Genomic DNA, 7,966 nt, shown 5'->3' with positions numbered 1-7,966 from the left:
GGAGGGGGAAGGAAGACCCTATTATCCATGACCTCTCTAGCCAGTCCCCCCCCCAGGGATTTCTTCTGGAGGCTTCCACAAGGACCCTTGTTCCTTTTTTCTCTCCCAGAATGGGTCCCTCCAGGCAGACTTCATCTGCTCACATTATGATGCCTTCCCCCTTTCTCAGCACATTGTCTGTAGCGGGGCAGCTTTCCCATGCTGCTGCCCAGCTGTGCTCCTCACGAGACACTCCCCCTTTAGGTAATCACAACCTTACTGCTTGTTACACAAATGTTAATCAGCTTAGTGAAAATCAGCTTACTGGAGCAGTCACACAAAAGGCTAAAAAACTTTCTTTGGCTGTCCCTGGCCTGCACAGCTGACTTGCACCTAAAGGCTTTGCGACCAGAGGTGGGACTAGGAGCTGTAGCTGCGAGTTGCCACTACAGGGCTGGTAAGCCAGGACAGGCTTCTATCCCCACTCTATGGGCAGGGGTCTGAAAGGTGGGTTGTGGGGCAAGAGTGGGGAGCAGGAACATGAAACTGGGAGGTAGAGAGTGGGTTCACGAATGGGAGGTGGAAGGTTTTCCCGTGAATCTACCCCCCCATGCCATTCTGCACCTGGAGCTCTCATGCAGCCAGTTGGCCAAGCACAGGACTGGGGTCACATGTTCCCCACAGAGGTGGCCAGTCCATGCCAGGGGCCATTCTCCTCTGTAGGGACTGGGCACTGGCAGCCATGGCCTGTACATCTGGGGCAAGCCAGTCTGCATTTCCTGGGACCTATACAGGTTTCAGCCTGAGTCCCAGTGTCCCCAAAGAGCCCCTGAAATGGGCCTGAATTGGAAACATTTATCCCAAATGTGCTTCCTCCCCCTCCACCCCACAAAAAAACCCAACAAACAAAAAACAGGTAGCTGACAGTACTTACACAGATGGGAAAACTGAGGCATGGGCATTGGGTGAGTCACCCTAGGCCACTCAGGACCCCTGTAGCAGAGGATTCTGCAGCCATACAACTATGCTACTTACACCATCAAGGATTACCATACATCCGGGTTTTCCTAGACATGTCCTCTTTTTTGGCCCCCTGTGCTGCTTCCGGGCGGGTTTTTAAAATAAGAGCAAATGTCCAGGTGTTTTGCTGTTCCTTCTGCTCTCCAGGGCTGGCTGCTTGGAACGGGGAGCCGTGGGCAAAGTGATTGGCTGTCTGGGGTTATGTGCCTCCTGCATGGGCCCCGGCAAGCCAGGTAAAGAGAAAGTGTGTGTGTGCATGTGTGTGTGTGTGTGCATGCGTGTGTGTGTGTGAGCACACATTGCTTGGGCAGCAGGGTTGGGGGGGCAGGCATCTGCAGGTCAGGAGTGAGAGGCACCATCAGGGCTAGAGGGGCATGGGTCTGTGGGTCCAGAGTGCGGGGAACCGGCAGGGCTGTGGGAGCAGGGGTTTAGGTGTGAGGGCAGAGGTAGGGCACAGGCATATCACTGCCCCCCCACAATCATATGCCCTTTCTCTGCTCCTCCCTTTCCAAGGTGTCCTCTTCCTTGCTGCTGGAAATATGGTAACCCTACCTTTGCCCCTGCCCTAACTGGGGTCTCTGGGCAGCCCCAGCACTTATACAGATGGGGAAACTGAGGCACAAGCATTGGATGCCTCACCCAAGGCCACACAGGACCCCTGTATCAGAGGAAGGAGCCTTAGAGCCATGCTGGTTGCCCCTTTGCCCCTGCCCCTGCCTGGGGTCTCTGGGCAGCCCCCACACAGAGAGCAGACCCTGTAGCAGTAAGTGTTAACTCCCTTCCTGAGGGCTAACATGATGACATCAAGAGGAAGTTGCCAGCCATCTTTGTGTGTGTGTGTGTGTGTGTGTGTTAGCAGTTGCAACAAAGGCCTTTTGAGAGCAAGAAGCCTTTTACTGAGCTATGAAATAACATATGGTGTCAGAAGTGGCTGAATCCTGCCACGAACAGGAACACAAATGTGAGTCGGCAATTGAGTGATTCATAAATGACAGACTAAGCTCCAGCAGCAGCTGAGTCCAGCTCAGGGCAGAGGCTGGCTACAGAGACAATGCAGGCTGGTAAAGTTACACCACCAGAACAGTTGTATTTCCAATCCCCTGAAATGTGTCCTAGATGGATCAGATATTTTAACCGCTGCAGGGAAGTGTCAGGGCTGCAGAAAAAGTCTGAACCTTACCAAGTAAGTACTCTCATCTATTCATTGGGGATCAGGCTGATGAAATTCTGATGTCACTGCCTCTTACAAATGCAGAGAAAAAACAATATCCTGATGTGGTAGAGGCACTAACTGACCATTTTTTGGGGACAAAAAATGATTTATGAACAAGCTAAATTCAATCTCATAAACAGGAGACTTCAGAACCTGTGAACAGCTTTATCACATCTTTCATACATTGGGTGAGTCTTGCCAATATGGGGATCTCAAGGAAGAACTAATTAGGGACCGCTTAGTTGTGGGTCTTCATAATGAAGAGCTCTGACAATGATTAATTTGGACCCTGATTTAACACTCCAGAAGGCTGTCACACAAGCCTGCAAATCAGAGTTAGTTAAGCAGCAACAAACAGAAATCAGCAGTGATTCCAAGCTTTATCCGGCATGAGCTAATAAGGATGAAATGAACATTGTCAAGAAACTATAACCAAAAATAAATAGAATTGACATGCACAATGAACAATGGGAGTGGTCTCACTGGCACCCAAAGAACAACATAGTGGGAAAGGGAGCTGTTGCAGGTGGGTATTATAGGGCTTGAGTCCTTTCTTACCTGGCGACCTACCCCCTTGCGACATCAGGGTGAGACCTCCAAAATGGAATTACCTGCGTGTCCTGTTAGTTGTTCTCGTTCATCTGCCATGTCTTGATGTTCTTGCTGGGAGACACTACTTGCAGGTGTTTAGTGAGATCTCACTCTGTTGATTTCTTTGTGGGGCTTCAACCTCCCCTTTACCCCACCCTTACCACATCCCTGGCCTGAATGGGTATTGTGGTTCTGATGCTCTCCCTTTACAAGTGATCGCTTTTCACCCATGCCTCCCACTGACAGAGACAGGGAGGGGTGCTCTAAGGCATTTGGCTCTTCTTTAGCTGGCTGAGATCTCGACTCAGCGTCCTCATGATTAGGCTCGTCACGGCGTAGCATTAACAATGTTCTTTAAACATTAACTGAGGAAAATAACATAAACTTCTAACGTCCAGCCTCTGCTTGGATATGCTCTTAGATAATGTATTCTTATCACGAGCTGGACTCAATGGCTTGCCAGTGCCTCGCTGTGCCCTTTGGAACTTGAGAGTACCCACCCTTGCCTAGGTCTCTTCTCCTTTAGCTGCTGGCTTCTGGCCTCGATACTGTCTGGAGCTTCGTACCCTGCCTTGGCTGTAGGGTCTTACCCCTTCAGGAGAACCACTCCCAATGCCACAGGTGTGGTAAAATTCCTGGACATGGTTATCCTAAGATTCCTGCTAAGGAAGAGATATGTTGACAATGTAAAAAGAAAGGTCACTATGCTTTAGTTTGTCACTCAGTGACAGGAATCAATGAAGTTACAGAACAGGACTCACAGGATTGTTCTGTGTTATTAGATAAATTTACAGTCTTCATCAGACCCAGGAGTCTGGATGACAGAAACAGAGCTCAATGAACAGTCAATTCCATTTAAAATTGATACAGGAGTGGCAGTTTCAGCTATATCTGATACCTATTAAAGCCAACATAGGGATAGGATCCTCCTTCCTCTCACTAAAAGGTTACAGGGGCCAGGTAACGTTACCTTCAATGTGCTGGCATCCTTTAATGCAAAAATGACACTGAAGCAGAGAACTATAGACCAAGAAGTCTATGTGATCTGTAATCTTGCGGTGCCTTTGTTTGGCTTACTGGCCATACAGGCACTACAATTTGTCCATTGACTGGATGAAATAGTGGACCAGAAATCCTTGGAGCAGTACTACAGAACCAAATACTCATCCATCTTTTCAGATCTTGGAAAAATGTCAGGTGAATATAAGATATGCCTAAAAGCTGATACAGTTCTAGACGCATTAACTATACAAAGATGAGTACCCTTGTCACTAATGGATAAAGTAAAAGAAAAACTAGCACAAATGGAAGAAACAGGAGTAATCACAAAGAATGAAGAACCTACTTAGTCTTCTAGACTGGTGGCTATGCCAAAACCCAGTGGTAAGAGTAGGATATGTGTTTACCTCACACAGTTGAACAAATACGTGTATTGAGAAAGACATTTTCTTCCTTCAGTTGGACATACCTTGGCTCAAGTTGCAGGAGTGAAGGTGTTCACAAAATTGGATGCTAAGGAAGGATTGTAGCATATTCTTCCAGCTGTTGAATCATCCAAGACGATAACTTTTATTACTTCATTTGGATGATACTGATTTAAACAGTTACCTTTTGGAATCTCATCAGCTCCTGAATTTTTTCAGCTTTGGATGTTACAGATATTGGATGGCCTAGAAGGTGCTCTTTATCGTGCTGATGACATTTTGGTTTTTGGGACCGCCAAGGCACAACATGATACAAGACTGGATGTAACACTCAGAAAATTCCAGGAAGACAGATTTACACTTAATGAGAAGTGCACTTTTGCTACTTTACTCTCAGCTCGTGTTTGTGGGACACTGGATTACACCACAAGGAATCCAACCAGATCCAGAAAAGTTGCAGCTATTAAGGGGTTACCAGAACCCAAGGATGTCTTAGAATTACACAGATTTTTAGGAATGACCACATATTTAGGCTGTTTTGTGCCAAACCTAGCAAGAATAATAAAACCATTAGGAGACCTTTTAAGTGATAAAAATATATGGCTCAGGGGTCCACTACAACAATTAGCCTTCCGCGAGATCAAATAAATACTCAACTCCTCCCTGATACTAGCCCAGTGTGGTCTGTCATGAGAAACATGTATTGCAGCAGATACTTCATCCTATGGACTTGGAGGAGTGTTACAATGTCAAAAAGCTGGCCATTGGAATCCTATTGCTTTTGTATCAAGAGCACATGTTTCACCTGAAGCTTGATATGCACAAATAGAAAAAGAAGCACTAGCAGTTACACGGGCATGTGAGCAACTCAGAACTTTCCTCATTGGCTTGACTTTTACTTAACAAATGGATCATAAACCACTTGTGTCCCTGTTATGAGACAAACCTTTTGATGAACTCTCACCGAGAATCCAGAGATTTCATCTCAGCATCCTAAAATTCACCTACAATATTGTACATATTCCTGGAAAAGAACTGATACTCTTTCTAGGACACAATTACCGACACCACTGTCTCTGGAAGAACTCCGCCAAGAATGAGATGCCGCTGTTTACGTGGACCTCGCCGTGGAGAGGATATCCATATCTGTTTCATTGCAGATGAGGATTCAGGAAGTTCAAGAAGATGATCCTTTCTGTCAAAAGATAAAGAAGCCTGCTTAGAACGATGGCCTCAAGTAAGATTCAGAGATTGTGAGCTGACAAGGTACCAACAATAGAAAGTTAATCTCCATATTGTCAGGGATTTAGCTGTGTTCCATAACAGGGTTCTGACACCTTCTGCTCTATGCCAGGATATCCTAGAGAAGATTTATGAAGCTCATCAGGATACTACAGGATGTCAAGCCAGGGCTCGTCAGACAGTTTGGTGTCCCTCCATCAATGATGACCTATAGAACTAGGTGGCTAGCTGTAAGGTTTGGGCTCAACACTGACCAGTCCCTGTAGAGTAGTGCCTTGTGATTTGATTACTAGATTATCCATGGCTAAAGACCACTGGAATTTATGCTGGAAGTGTGCTGTGCAGCAGCAACTTTAATCTTGCAGTTTCCACCACTCCCCCCGCTTCTCCCCCCTGCTGATTGGTCGAAGGGCCCCATCAGCCCTGCTGCTTGTTGATCACTCCTGATGGCCAGGAGGTGAAACCCCTCATTTTCAATATGCTGCAGTTCTTGCTTCCCATCTGGTCAGCAGCAAATAGTGGGGCTGCCAGGGCCTCTCTGCTAATCAGCAGTGGGAGGCAAAAATGCAGCATATTTAAAACCTGGAAGAGTTATGCTTACCTCATTGTTATCGAATATTACTGCCTTTACTTGGAGAGGCAGAGTTACAGACCAGCAGAGCCAACCCTAGGGGTGTGCGGGGCCTGTGTGTGTGTGTGTGGAGGGGGAGGACTGGCTGGAGCGTGAAGCCGGTGGTGTGTGGTGGCCGTATGGAGTGGTGGCGCCCTTGGCACGTGCCAATGGCACTGTCCGCAGGGCCTGTATGGCACTATCCATGGGGCCCCCCAAAGCACAGGGCCTAGGGCAGTTGCCCCAATCCCCCCCACCCCCCAAGGGATGGCTCTGCAGACCACCATAACTGAGAGAGTTATAATGGTGTTGAGTATATAACACACACCATGGCATACCTTCAGTTTTAAGAACAAGTAATGATCCACAATTTTCTGGAGCTGCATTTAAGTAGTTTGCAACCCAGTATGACTTTCAGCATATCAACATCAGTCCACATTGCCCATGTAGTAACAGGGAAGCAGAACATGCAGTGCAGACTGTGAAGAGTTTGCTTCAGAAGAATGAAGATCTCTATAAGGCTGTTCTGATATACCATTCAACACCATTAGAGCATGGATGGAGTCCAGCTGAGTTGCTTATGAGTTGATGACTATATACAACTCTACCAACTACAATAGATGACTTGGTTCCAAAACTTGTTGATGCATAGGAATTTTGTGAGAAAGATAGACTGATAAAGGACCATCAGAGACAGAATATAACACCAGGCATGACTCAAGAAATGTACCTGTTCTTTCCCCACAGCAGGGAGTTTGAATTTCAAATGCAAGAGTACAAGGCACTGTCCAGGCTAGGGGGATATCCTGTGTTCATTTTGGGTGGAGACACCTAGAGGTCTCTGTAGGATTTGAGAGCATCTCCATCATATTCCACCTACTTACTACACTAGTTGAGGATGTGCATCAGTTCCACCATATAGACTAGATTTGTAAACCTATCTGCTTTAAATGAAAAGGCTTATTGATGTTATTGTTTTTATTATTCTCTTTTTATAGGGAAGTGAGTGGTAAAGACTCACAAGAGAATGATGTGCTTATAACCTCTCCTCTCAAGATGATTTTGCAGTTCTTTGGAAATCCTTCAAGTTTCTCCTGAGAAAGGGGGATGTAGTAGTAAGTGTTAACTCATTTTTTGAGGGCTGACAAGATAACATCAACAGGAAGTTGCCACCATCTTTGTGCATGTGTGCTAGCAGTTGCAATAAAGCCCTTTTTGGAGCAAGAAGTCTCCCTGACTTTTTCTGAGCTATGAGATTGCACAGGGCCCAGCCTGAGGGTGCCTCTGGGTGCATCTCACCTTCATGGCTGCAGGCCATAGCAGCTCAGCAGGGCCCAGGTTTGTAGCCTGCCTGAGGAGGCGTGTTCAGCCTCTCCTCAGGCTACAGCAGGACAGGCCATGAGTACAATTATGGGGACCTCACCATGCCCCATTGAAGGGGGCAGGAGAGATGGTTCAGGAGTGAGGGGCACAAGCAGGGCTGGGGGAGGACAGAGGGCTGAGGGTCAGGTTTGGGTAGGAGAGAGTGGCTGGTGTTGGAACATTGTGTAGTTTGGGAGCTTTGGAGGGGGGTGGATTGGAGCTTGGGGGTGGCCTTGGGCCTTTGTGGAGGGAGAGAGGGCTTAGGGTTAAGGTCCATAGCTGAGATATCTAGGAACAGGGATTACAGACAACACATATTAATTGTCCTCCCACCCCAGGAATTGAGCAGGAGCACCAAGTTATTATCCTGTACAGGCTGCATGAGTAATATCAATCAGTATCAGCTCATTCTGGAGGTTTTGAAGACCCAGCTAGACAAAGCTTTGGCTGGGATGATCTAGTTGGGGATGGTCCTGCTTTGAGCAGGGAGTTGAACTAGATGACCTCCAGAGGTCCCTTCCAACC

The 7,966-nt window shown here is 47.0% G+C and overlaps 1 long non-coding RNA gene across 1 annotated transcript; it reads left to right on the top strand.

Moving 5' to 3' along the window:
* The first annotated feature begins 209 nt into the window (after positions 1-209).
* On the top strand, positions 210-7,266 carry LOC112550659. Its single transcript, XR_003094615.1, has 3 exons — positions 210-436; positions 1,147-1,232; positions 7,078-7,266. It is a non-coding gene; the product is annotated as an uncharacterized LOC112550659 (long non-coding RNA).
* Positions 7,267-7,966: the final 700 nt, after the last annotated feature.

The sequence above is a fragment of the Alligator sinensis genome, unplaced genomic scaffold, assembly GCF_000455745.1.
Source record: "Alligator sinensis unplaced genomic scaffold, ASM45574v1 scaffold264_1, whole genome shotgun sequence".
Taxonomy (NCBI): Eukaryota; Metazoa; Chordata; order Crocodylia; family Alligatoridae; genus Alligator; species Alligator sinensis.
This window is presented reverse-complemented; position numbering and strand designations above follow the sequence as displayed.